Genomic DNA, 14,048 nt, shown 5'->3' with positions numbered 1-14,048 from the left:
ATGGAAAAGATTTTTTCGCTCTTCTCCTGGAATCTGCAGACTTTGATTTTGCAGTTGTACCACATTTTATATTTGAGTATTGTAATGTGCTTTTCATTGAGATTTTTTTTGTAGTCATTTATTTTTATGCAATTGCTGAATACTGCAGTCATTCAATATTGTATTACTTGCAGTACTTAACAGTTTACAATATGTTAACTGTACACAGTTGTGAATATACTTTTTTTTTTTTTCATTAATTTATTATAAACAAACATTTTTCTTTCTGTGGCTAGAGGCCCTGAACAATGTTTTCCATTTTTTTGTTTTTTTGACGTAGTAGGTAATGCTCAGTAGTGTTTATATATTGACTGGCTGTGTGATCTGAAAGCATTGTTCGATTTTGAGCACAGATAAAAATGGTTTTGATGTGATTTTTCTTTATTTTGCGAGAGGTTTTGTGATTGAAGTTTAAAGATTTGTTTTTGTGTTTACAATTTTGAGTAAAAGGCTGGAAAGTTTCATGATATGTGTCATAGCAATTGTGAAAAAACTGTCAGCACTGGCTATTATCTGAATACTAGATTTAATTTAGGAATTTACAGTAAAAAACTTGGTTTGGTCTTGGTTTCCTTGGCAACCTACCCATTAGTGTTGATTATCACAACCCCAATGGTAAAGGCAAAGGAGTTCATGCATCTCCTGTGTTTCATATTACACAGATCTAATAGACAGGAGTACAGAAATAATGATGTCTAATCGCAGCACACACGTGTCAGAGTGAGGTTATGTATTACTGTGCGAGTGTGTGTGATTTACTGTGGCATTCAGATGTGTTGAGGTGATCAGCTGGCTGATGTGATTGAGCAGGATAATAGTTCTGCCAATGTGATTGATTTGGAACCGCTCCAGAGGGACTTCTGTATTGGACAGAGTGCAGCGGTGGGATATGGATGATAAGAGGAGTAAAGAACAGCTACTGTGGATCCATTCTGCTGGACTCATTAATTATGGTGCAACTTCATGTCTGATAGCAGATTTAGTTTTAGTTACACAGACATTACACAATTACACTGGTTGAGTTAACCCTTTGTTTTTCACCTTTTGAGTAAATTCCGGGTGGGGAATGAATCCTTACCCCAAGTGAAGTACCTCAGGGTCTTGTTCGCGAGTGAGGAGACAATGGAGCGGGAGATTGGCCGGGGGATAAAGCTTAGATCGGGCCCAAAATATCAAGCCCGACCCTACCCGAGCCCGTGCACATTGTGTCCGAGCCCGGCCCGGCCCGACACATTAACTGTAATTATGAGCCCGAGCTCGATTTAAACCCGACATTTTTTTTAACACGTGGGCCGTTATAACTGATGTTCTCAACTACAATTCCGAGTTGTTTGAACTGAAATCTGTTTAGAAGGGGTATGCTTGAAGAAGTAACAAAAGAGGACATTGAAGGATGACTATCATCTTTTCTGCCATGGCGAGCCTGCTTCATGTGTCTGTTCATTGTCCCCATTTTTTTGCTGTCATAGGCAAGCAACGTGCCACACTTAATGCACTCAACAAAGCCAACACATATGTTGTCACTGCCCACGACTTGTTTAAAATGGTTCCATACCTCCGACTTCCTCCAAACTTGCTCAAAGGTAGGCTAATTCTCCTGTTTTAATTTTTTGCTTTACATCTTCAAGCTCCATGTTGCACTTAAGCTACACCATACAGCACAGCAGGCCCGGTGTGATGTGTGCGAGTGGAGGAGACGCTGTGCATGATTATGGCATAGCTTTCTCCTTGGCTAATAAAGTAATGATTAAAAAAACACAAATGCTTGATCAAGGGCCCGGCCCGATGATGGTGGCGGGAAATGTCGGCCCGACCCACGGCCCGGGTCGGGCAGAGAATCTAAACTCTACCGGCAGCGGGGGATCAAGATGGCTGGGTCATGACTGAAAGAACTAGATTGTGGGTACAAGTGGCTGAAATGGGTTTTCTCAGGAGGGTGGCTGGTGTCTCCCTTAGAGATAGGGTGAGAAGCTCAGTCATCTGTGAGGAACTCGGAGTAGAGCCGCTGCTCCTTTGCGTCTAAAAGAGCCAGTTGAGGAGGTGCCTCCCCAGGGAGGTGTTCCATGCACGTCCAGCTGGGAAGAGGGCGAATCAGCATTCACACAATTATTTCAGGAGTAAAGGAGGAACAGTGAGGAGCGGCCACTATGAGGTGTAAGATGAAGAGCTTGTTGTTCTAGCCGTTTCATCACTAGAAATGAAGCTGTAGCAGACATCTTACTATCACTAACATTATCTACATTCATATTTAGACAGCACAAATGATAAATCCAGCTACAAAAAAGCTTGAAAGTCAGAAGTTAAGACGGAAGTAAAAAGAGCCGTTGCTATGGCGATGATACACCGTCTAGCATTGGTGTGAATTTGCAGGCTTGAACTTTGCAGACCAGCGCATTGCAAATAGTTGCAAGTTTCAACTTGTGTCGTCATTAATCTCTGGTCTGAACTGGGCTTTATGTGGTTGACAGTGACGGTGTCAACCACGTGTGGATCGGGAAATCAACTCAGCAGTCTCCTTCTGGCTTTGCTAGCCTGGCCGGTCAAAGTTTTTAAAGACCGAGAGAAAGGTGAAGATGGCTACGACCTATGGCTACGATCCCAACAACATGGACAAGCAAAACCATCTCTGCGTCCATCTCTATCTCTACATCGCAGGGGTCACCAGGGAAAGCGTGGAGGAATTGAACACCGACTGCCTCTTCTCTGCTGGGCGTCCTACAGCCAGTGTGCAGGCGTCAGACGCTGAACTTCATGGCCTCCGTCGGATTCTAGCGGGATGTCGGGAGCTGTGGTATCCTTTCGCCGAGACTTGGCAGGATCCTGGAGTGTCGGTGCTATTCAACCGGGTGATTCTTTCTGTGTGACGGCCACATTCTGCTTTTTGATGAATCATGCACAGGTTGAAGGAGCTGATGGGATAACTTTTCACTGGAATTATACCTCATACGATTTCATGTGACAAATAAAATGGATTTATTGATTGAACTAACAACAACAACAACAACAACAACAACAACAACAACAACAGATACACTACATAGGACACAATGCTGTGATGTGATTTTTTTTCCCCATTCTGCTCCATTCAGCCAGACAGGAACTATCCAGGGTTTCCTTGTCTGGTTTGTGTCAGAGTGACTTGGGTCCTTGGTATAGAATGAAGACAAATTCGTCAGGCTTCAGTGGAAAGCAGGCAGGGTGGTACAGCTGGGAAAACAGCACACTCAGCAACAACCTTCATTCAGCACACGGCACACACACCCTTATGAAGGCAGTATGGAGGCAAATGAAGACATCGGTTTGTGTGTGTGATAGAGTGTGTTTATGCATGAAGCTGTGAAGGAGTTTGACGAATGAGCAACAAATAAAAACATGCTGTATGGAAGAGTAACCCTAATGCCCATGCGTCTGTTTCCAGAGTTTTTTTCTTTCTTTCAGAATAAAAGCATCTCGGCCCACCATCTTCTTCTCTCTGTCCTAACTAGATCATCTCTCTCCCTCAAGCACAAAATATTCAGATAAATCAGGTCAAGGAGACTGTGGACAGTTGCTCAGCAACAATGACTAACATCCCATCAATATCACCCACCTTACAACACAACACCTCTGTTAATAAAATTAATGCTATCATCCTCCACATCTCTCCCTGGGGCTCTCTGATAAGGTGTAATTGCCTCTTTGCTTATGTGAGTACTAAGATTAACAGGATGGTATGTTCCTGAGCCCTCCTCCCCTGGACTAGCAGTGAACAGATAACTTTGCCTCAGGGACAGTGACACAATACCTGCTGATGTTAGATGCTTTGTGTTAAAGTCCAAATTAGGAAATCAATAATTGTTGATTAATAAGCTTTAGACCAAAATCTCCTTTAAAGCGTATTATTACAAACATTGAAATTCATAATCATGCCATTCCATTATACCCACTGCTAAAATTATTAGGCCGATGGCTGCCCACCAGGACTCTGAGGTTTCTGAAGTTTAGTGTCATCACTTGCCTTCATCTGCAGTACAAATGTATAGTTTTACGATGCATCGTTTTGAGGTATGAGTTAATCGTCATATATTTAAGGTAATATTATTATTATTACGCTACAAATGTCCTGAAGTTACCTTACAGTACACATTGTTGATTTTAATTAGATTTCTCTGGATTTGAACATTGTTGGAAACATTTAGGATAAAGTACACAACTCAACAACACATATAACATAGACATTTTATTGCAGAAATACACACACAAAATGGGCTGATGCAATTTCAAATTCAAGACCAAATCATAGAGTAAGTTAAAATGAGGTATGTCCATTCACAAATCACTAAGAGCTTTATGCAGTAATATGGTTTTACAATTTAATTGCACACTGTTGATAGGTAGAGGTGAGGACAAACAGTGTAAGCTGTGCACACAAATTTGAGTCAGATGCTGAGAGGAGATGTTAGTAAGCAGACTGGCAGGGCGGGGCAGAAAAGGACTTAGAGCCACCTACATGCAGGCCTTGCAAGACTGCATTGGTATGCAGCAACTAGAGGCGACCCAAATTAAAAAGGAATGTATTACACAGGATTTTACACTTGGCCGACCAGGCTGAAGAAAACTCATCAATCCACAGACTACGAGATAACTCGAGTACAAGAGGTTTGGGTGTGTATGGGATGGGGAGGAGGGGTGTTTGCTTCTGCTTGTTTTCTGACCTTCTGAAAAACATGCAAACTAATCCAACTATACGCAGATATGTTATTATCATCTTTCTGTATTAGTGTGACCCTGAAATGCTCAATACATGTTTTCAAGTCACACACTCTTCTTTAAACAATTTAATATTGTAGCCTGTGCAAAGTCTTGAAAGGTCAAAGACTTGGTCTTGAATCATAAAGAGGAATCTGGACTTGTTGGTTGTGGCTTGGGACTGGACCTGGGACTTGGTTTGGGACTTGTTGGTCTTGATTTGGGAATGGACTTTGGATGTCTTTCTCTTGACTCTTGTTGGGATTTATTTAGGTAACTCGAAATTTGTTAGTCTTGACTTGGGACTGGATTTGGGATTTGTTGGTCTTAACTTTGGTCTGAACCCAGGGGTTGTTAATCAATCATGATTTGGGACTATACTCTGGACTTGTTGATCTTGACTTGAGACTTGACTTGTTAGGACTTGTCTGTCTTGACTTGGGATTGACGTGGGACTTGTTAGTCTTGACTTGGTACATAATTCCAGACGTGTTGGTTTAGATTTAGGACCAGATATGGAACTAGTTGGTCTTGACTAGGGACTGGACTTGAGATTTTTTGGTCTTAACTTGGGTCTGAACTCAGGGCTTATTAATCTTGACTATTTCATGTAGGTGGCTCTTAGTCCTTTTGTGCCCAACCCCCTGTTCAGTCTGCTGACTAAGGGGGCTTTCACACCTGCCCCATGTAGTTCAGTTGAATCGCACCAGCGTTTGTTTGCCCCATTGGTGTGGTATGTTTGGGCAGGTTTGAATGTGGCAATCACACTCGGGTACGCACCAAAAGCGGACCAAACAAGCGTACTCAAACTCTGGAGCGGTTCACTCGAACCGCCCCAACTGTACTCCACAAGGCTGAGCTAAACGGCTCCTGTAGTCAGGTGTGCTTTGCAATCTGCTATGCAAACCAGCCGCCGCTAAGTTGGAGACAGACACCGGCACAGCAGAGTCATTTGTTGTCATGGTCATGGGTTGACCATGGAGATGTAAGAAATATCAACTAGTCCAGAACACAGGACCTTTTTCCTGTATTTACTTTCTTGTTACCACCCCAGACACATCTGACCAATAAGGGGAGTGAACGTTCTTGCGTGCTTTGTAATGATGCATTTTGGTACATTTGGATTTTCCAGGTGTGAAACCAAACCAAACCAAGGGGAAATCGCTCCAAGTTTACGAATAGAGGTGCACCAGCCCATTTTAGCCCCAGGGCTCTAGTAAGTTAGTCTATTCATGGGCAACTATTAGATTGATAGACTAGAAGATGCATTGAAAGTTAGGCTCTAACTCCTCTTGGCTTTTGAGGTTAAATACATTGTGTTCCAGCTGCTATAAATCAATTTCCTCCATGTACCCTGTATTCCACTTCCCATTAATTAAAAAGCATCTGTGAGAATTAATTGGTGTTCCTTGTAAGCCACCTTATCAAATGTAAATTGCTTATTGAGGCAAAGTAATTAAAAGGAAACCCACACCCCATGAGCTCCATCTGTTGTGTTAAGGACCTTCAAATACTCAGAGAACAGGTTAGGGGCAATGCACAGTGCAAGATTTTTGATATAATGTCAACTCAATTAAGTCAGCCCACACAAATGGTTTAGGGGTAAAAAAAGACCCTCTCAGTTTTGCTTCAGGGTTGTCTCCCATCTCCTTAAACCCCACAAAGACGCTACAATACCGGTTTAATTAGTTGAAGAAATCTTGTAATGTCAGTCAACGCTGAGGGACAAATGAACAAACAACTGCACACATACACGGTAATTACATCACACACTATTATAATAAAGGATACAGTGGTGTAAAAAGGTTCCTCTGTGATATTGTGAAATATACAACACTTCCATATGCATATTTCAGATGCATTGGCATATTCTGCCTCACAGAAATATGGCTGACCCCATCGATACCAGAATACATGTTTTTTTGGGGGGTTATCCAAGTAGAGAATCCAAGGATAAAGGGTGTCATATACTGTACAGATTGAGAAGCCCCTTGAGGCAAATTTGTATGCTTAATAAACACCATGTACTTGACTTGAATAGCTATTCTTTTTTTTTCTATATTTTTTAGGGCCATTTGGAAATACAAGTTGAATTTAAAGCTCCAGTAAAAAAAGGAAAACATTGCACGCTGCCCTCAAATGCAGAGAACAATGAAGTTGTGAAAAACAGGTTTAAAAATTTCAGGCCAGCAACTGAACATAACACACACAAAAAAACATACTGAAAAAAACCAAAATGCAGTGTGTTTTTTTTCAGCTTTCCTATTCAGTTGGACTACTTTGTTTAAGAAAAAAAGAAATATTCACAGCTCATAGTTTAATTCAGTTTAATTCATGTTTATTGGAGGATTGTATATCTCTTATTCTGTCTGTCCATCTACTAGCAATATTACAATATAATAAATAAATCTACACTGAAATGCATATAGCCTATATGATTTAAAAGCAGTAGTTTTTTGGCACGGGCGATGCAGGCAGCCACCCGGGGCGGCATTTTTTCATGACACATGGGGGGGCGGCACGAGCACTTAAAAAAAAAATACAACTCCTCTGCGCTGCGAAGCGGTTATCTATTATCTATCATTTCACTGTGTGGGGAATTGGAAAATTGGCGGAAGGGGAAAGGGGAGGGGGGCTAAAACAGACTGTGTTGAGAACTAAAAGTAGGCTAGATAGTAGAAGTTCACTAAAGCAGTCCAACTTGGTAAAAAAAAAGACAATGCTGCTCTGCCAAATGTCTTCAAAGGAATGAAACGTTGATAATAACAGAACAGTAATTTAATAGTGATAAAGGGATGGTGCACTCCCAGGCCGGTGGGCAGTTGTATCCGCGCTAACGGCTCCTATCGTGGTCTTTGCTCCAGTCTGGTACCGGACACCCTGCGATGCCATCCAGCTCTGCGGCTCGGCGCGCTATTTAGGATTCACAAGGAGGAGCGACGCATGCGGCCGTGGGCGCATTCAGGGGATGCGTGTGTGTGTGTGTGTGTGTGTGTGTGTGTGTGTGTGTGTCCTACCAAAGCAGAGAATTAGCTCCACACATAGTTCATTATAGGCTAAGTCTTAAATAGGCTATATTTGAAATATCCATTGAAATATTCATATTTGTGTCCAGTTTGGGACGTCGCATATCATTACTGTATGTGCTGGGGTACATTTTCACATAATTTCTATACAAGTGGACACCTGAGTATTACCCCCATATTGAAATACACCCAAAACATGCTTTTAGGGATATTGTAGTCAAATATAGTGATTGCGATGTCATAATGCAGCAACAAAGTAATCTGTATTTTTTGTCTTTAAAAACTACTAATCAATTAAAGGTTAAGGCTGGTGATAGTTTGTATTTATTAATCAATAAATCCCATTAAAGACCCAAACCACAGCCTGAAAAATCTTCCTCCAAAAACACATTAATGAGCAACATCTTGTTAAAAACACATCAATGAGCAGCATGTTGATAGGAAGTGATTAGCAGTTAGTAGTACACAGGTCATGCTGTACATACTACAGGTAGCTACAGTGCATGTAAATATGTAAGTCAAGGTGCATTCATTTACTACAAATTGTTTTAAGATTGACTCGAAAAATTTCAAATCAATTCTTTAACCAATAGGCCGCCAACACACATCCTATACGCATGTTAAAGATTGACGTTTTCAGTAGAAATAAATGAGCTTCGGAATGTTGGAAAGTATTGAGAGACAGCTTTGGTCTTCTCATGTCATTTGTTGTCAACAAATGACAAAAAACGCCCAGGGTGTAATTCAATGTAGAACTGCCACTGTTTAAAAGTAAGTTAACCACACCAAAGGAACTGGTTATTGCTACACTGCTAAGCTATTTATCATTTGGTACACTCATTTGGTAATGTGGGTTAACTGTTCTCTTTAACTTGATCTAGCAAGTTTTTAAATTGCAGATTAAAGTTGGGGGGGAAAGCAAGTACATGTAGCTTAAAGCTAAGACTAGCTCTGGCAATCTCCCTACCTATCTTTAACTTGATGTAAGGCTGCCTCTCTTGCTTTAGCTAGTTGGCATTCTCTTTGTGACAGACAGTGCAGTATAGGTGAGACAGGTTTTAGAGCCCAGAGATTAGCAAGCAAGAGTACAGTAACTGTGTACATGCGGCTTTGTAGTTATTGCAAAAAGTGACATGTTGTTTTCAAAGAAAGATGAATAATACTTTTTACATGTAAAGTCAAATCAGTTATTTTCAGGGCTTAACTCAATTTTGACCACATATGTGGTTACTGTGTTTTGTCTTTGTTGGATACACTCACTGGTTTATCACGAGTCATAAATAAAGCATCATGTTACCTCTGGCCCAGCACTTAATCCGCTTTCATTACTACATCCTCCTGATTATTATAGCTTATACCATGGTCTGGGTGAATACTCGATTCTGATTGGCTGCAGGGCTTCCATAAAAATGTGTTATAAGACACCACTAAAGGAGTTCCAGTGAAACTGACTGTTTGCTGTTCTAAATGAATGCGCTACATTAAAACAAAAAGAAAATGTGAATCTGTCATTTCCAACACTGTGTAGTGCTTCAGTGCCTTGTTCTCAGAACACCACAGGATGGTGCTAACACCATTGACTTTAACAGTCTATTTCTAACACACAAGCTGAAAGAAATAAGTTATACTGCCCCTCTGAACTGACTTTGTTTCACAGCGAATAACGCTATATCACATCCCGTTCACTGTTCAGGTCGCTACTTCAGGCTGCGGCCGACAGTAACGTTTCAAATCACAGATGAAATTGTTCGTAAAAGTCGTTATATTGTTTTGGGGACAATGACATGGCTGATAGCTAGCTTGTCTTGATGTTAAACATAATGTCAAATTATTTGTACTGATTGCCAACTGTACACAATGTTATTGACTTTGGATCTTGCTAGCATAGCGTTAGCTTTCTGGCTTGTAGCTGAGCTGAAGGGTTCTACGATCTGAGACGGACTACATAAATATCTCCCATTGCCAGTGGCGCAAAAAGTGGGTATGCGCTATATGCAGCGCATAGGGGCTGCACTATGGGGGAGCCAAAGCGATTTTTTTTTTTTTGTGGGTATTTTCTATATGTAGCTGCTGTTGTGCGTTTCTAAATCATTTCTGCATTTCCTCAATGTTATATAACATTTTAGAAGACTAACAGGCTAGAGTAGGCGCCCTTTCAGAAGATTCCATCATAGAATGTTAATAGAAGAGGGAGGGGGAGGGGGTCGCTGTGAGCACTGAGCGAGCACGTACGAGCGTACTCACGTAGTGAGATGTCGTCTATGGAAAAAGATGGATAAAACAAAAAAGCTGTCGGGGGCTAAAAATAGAAAAAGGGAAAAGTAGATAGCATGTCAAGGGATGCGACAGTAGTTAAATAAGTGGATGGTGAAAGGGAATGACGTTAAAATATGACGTCTGTGCTTGGAAGATTGCAAATATTCATGTTAACAGACTAGCTAGCGTTTGCTAACACTGGGAATGTAGCAGCCAAAAGGGGGTTTACCATGGAATCATGCATTCATTTGCTACCATACTTGGAGGCTTGCAAATATTTATGTTAACAGACTGTTCTCAGACTAGCTAGTGTTTGCTAACACTAGCAACTAAAGTGGGATTTACGGTTAGCTTAATGCAAACCAATGTTCCTGATAGCTACATTTAGATTTTGGTTAAACCCTATGGTACCAATCCCATGCATGACATATCTCAATTTTACTAAGGTAAAATAACAACTGGTAAATATAAGGTAGCATGCACAATAAATGACTAGAAGCTGGAAAACATAACTTATGCAATAACTCTTGTTTACCATGGAATCATTAATATATTTTGTTTTACCATTAGCTGTTCATGTTAGCTGTGCTGTCAGACATATACAGGCTATAGTTACATCTGTTGGGTGACATGGAAGCTGTAATTACAGGGTCACATCTCTCTCTCTCTTTAAAGGTCTGTGCTAAGTGGCTCTCCATATTTTTACTTTTTAAAATCCATAATGTAAATGTAATTTCAACAGCACAACCTTACTGTATAATAGTTGTCTTATCAGATGCCATCACTACGCTGATACAAATTTAATTTAGGCTGTTATATTTAACACTGAGTTCATTCCATTCAGGTGTGAGGATGGTGGATCAGGAAAGACAGGGGAAGGCAACAGGTAGGTCTAACATTAGGTGAAAGTGTAGAGGCAGCCACTTGACACCAACAGATTCATTTCTTAATATTTTTTTTTAATTATATTTTTGTGTGGCCATTTTAGGCCTTTTCTTGACAGGACAGCTGAATACATGAAAGGGGAGAGAGAGGGGAAATGACATGCAGCAAAGGGCCGCAGGTCGGAGCCGAATCCGGGCCCACTGTATCGAGGAGTAAACCTCTATATATGGGCACCCGCTCTACCAACTGACCATCCGGGCGCCCAAATTCATTTCTTAATATTATTAATATGGAAAAACTAATATGGAAAATATATTACGTTTTTGACAATATGTCTTCGTGGAGAAGAACACAGGCGAGGAGTGAATGAGACAGACATGAGGTCGGCGATGGCATCACGTAGAGATGAGACCAGTGATGACATCAGGTAGGAGTTCTATTAGACCACACAAAACTAAATGTCCAGTTCAAGCTCCGAGTCCTGCTCACTTTCGTTTAATTTTGCACTTTAACATTAGTGTTACTTACAGATGAAGTCTGATCACTTCTAATGCCGAATCGAAATAATTTAACATGTTTTGTTATATGCTATTAGGCTAATCTTGCCATTGCGAATGAAAAATGCATTTCTGTATCAAAACCTGGCGCATGTGGGAAATATAACAATTAGCCTATGTCTGACAGCGGAGATGTAGTAAAGAAATCAGAACGCAAATTTAAACATCAGCAACACATATGTTCGAAAGTCATCAATGATGATTTATTTATTGTAATGAAAATAAAGTTTATATATATATATATATATATATATATATATATATATATATATATATATATATATATATATATATATATCTCATATAATTATTTATAATTTTGGTAGGCCTACAGTGGCTGATATACTTTAAAATAAACCTTTATTATTTAAACACCATACATTAATACCCCAACATTGTTGCTGCATACTACTCTGACACTGGGTAGTTGCGCCCCTGCCTGTTGCTAAGGGTGTCAAGTCGTTTCTAAGGTTCGTTGTATTCCGTGGAGCAGGGAATAATGTTTGCATTGCATAAGAATCTTATGGGATGGGAATGATTGTTCCAGATATTAGTCAAACCCTCAGGTGTAGCAAGGGAAACAGAGTTATTGTTTGGAAAAACTTTAGATTCAATTGTAAAACGTATTAAAATAAGAATTAATGTTTAAAAAAATCGGCGCGTTGGACGGTTCACGCCTCGCATCGTCCATTAATACCTGACAATGGACACCTCGTCAGGCATTAACCCTTACATTGCCGCTGGTTGTGTTTACAGCTGTGCTAATTGATTTCCCATGAATACATGCCACAGAGTACAAAAGTAAACTGTGTGAAAAAAGTGAGAGAAAAAAAACTGTTGCAGATGAAAAGTTTTTATCTTTTTAAATATCTTTTTAAACCATTTTTATTACTGTGGTAATGACATTATGGTCAGGCTATATCTGCAACAGTTGCGTAAAGGCTTTCTACATTATGATATCCTACAGTATGCAAACAAACACATGCTAAAAATCATGAAATCCTGCAGGTTTTTTTTCTCAGGAAAATGAACCAGTTTGGGGTGTGTGTGTGTGTGTGTGTGGGGCAATGGCATTTGAATTCCCTAAGGGCGCTGACACACAGAGCCGATTATTGGCCGTCGGACCGTCTGGCGAGGTGGGTGACTCGAGTCTGTTCGGTGTATTCCGTGCCGTCGTCTGTCCAAGGAGCCGTCGGCCTTCACTTTGGCGACAGGGCAGTCGGGACTCACCCAGAAATGGGGAGCGGATGAGCCTCTCAAAATCTGACAAAAATCTTTTAAACTGACCTTTGTCGATCTGAAATTAAGACAGATTCAGCAACTGTATGGCCTATTTCTCGCTTAAAATGTTTTCAGAAACACGTATCGGTGAACTATTTTAGTACAATATGAGATCGTATTCTGAACAAGCCGCCATGACAGTCTGGCTGTGAATTTCCGGAGAAAAAAGACCCACGTGACACGTTCGTCCAATCAGCTGCCGGTTTTCATTTTCTGGGAAACAATACAGAGCAGCGCCGCCTGCTGCTAGGGAGACGTATTACGTTTCGCGCACGCGCAGAACGTACGCTCAAGTCGGCGTCGCCTCAGGGTGTTTTGAGGCATTTTTTTGGATCTCGGGGACCCGACTGATCAGTCCGACTGGCTTTTCTGCCGACGGTCGGCCGTCTGGTTGGTGTGTAAGCACCTTAAAACCCACTGTGTAAAAGCTTTTGATTGCTGAATATAAATTACTCCGGGTTGCTAAAACCCTCAAATTAACAATACATTAATTAAAAAAAAACAGAGAAGAAGACTTCAGTATCTTCAATGGTAGCTACAGCACATCCTTGACTCCATCATAGGTGCGTCTAGTATTTGTGGTTGCTGAGACAGGAATACAAGTGCAGCTTTAATATGAATTTACAATCATGCACAGTATGTAGTGGGGAAAAAGCCCTTTTTTGAAAAGCTTCATATAAGAACCTTAAGATTGTTTTGTAAACAACAAATAATCTATCAATTAATAAAAATGAGAGCTGAAATAGTATGGAAAGTATATCTTGCAACATTGCATACATGGCAACAGCTTTTTTCGTCGTGCTTATTTAAATAAGATAATAAATGTTACATGTGATATGCACCATCATGCATATCAGAAACACTCGGGTAAGGAAGTGTTCATAACACCATTTTTTACAATATTGCATTCCTTGTTTCATAAAATGAAGAGAGGAGCTCCTCTTTGAGAGAGAATGCGGCTTGAATGTTATGTGCATAATTAACTCCAAAGAAGCTACTCTTCGCCTCTTTTATGATTTCAAATAATTAATACTGTATTTCAGTGTGAGTTTGACTTTGAAATGAAGTGAATAGGAGGTCAATGAAATTTTGTGGAAATACGAGCATGCCCCCTGTAGAATTATTTAAATATTCAAATGAACACCATTTTCCTATTCTGTATTTCTTGCTGTTACAGTCTTCATTCATCGTGTTCTCCTCCCTGGACAGTAACTGTAGTAAGCCCCCCAGGGTGAAAGAGAGAATATAATTTTCTATCATAAAGGCTTCCCATCAG

At 40.4% G+C, this 14,048-nt stretch overlaps 1 long non-coding RNA gene across 1 annotated transcript; it reads right to left on the bottom strand.

Annotated features, from left to right (window-relative positions):
* Nucleotides 1-1,908: 1,908 nt before the first annotated feature.
* Nucleotides 1,909-13,646, bottom strand: LOC116067473. Its single transcript, XR_004109221.2, has 3 exons — nt 13,636-13,646; nt 7,290-7,294; nt 1,909-2,083 (listed from the first exon to the last, which is right to left on the bottom strand). It is a non-coding gene; the product is annotated as an uncharacterized LOC116067473 (long non-coding RNA).
* Nucleotides 13,647-14,048: the final 402 nt, after the last annotated feature.

This window comes from Sander lucioperca, chromosome 22 (genome assembly GCF_008315115.2).
Source record: "Sander lucioperca isolate FBNREF2018 chromosome 22, SLUC_FBN_1.2, whole genome shotgun sequence".
Taxonomy (NCBI): Eukaryota; Metazoa; Chordata; class Actinopteri; order Perciformes; family Percidae; genus Sander; species Sander lucioperca.
Note: the sequence above shows the minus strand (reverse complement) of the source record. Positions and strands in the feature narration are given on the sequence as shown.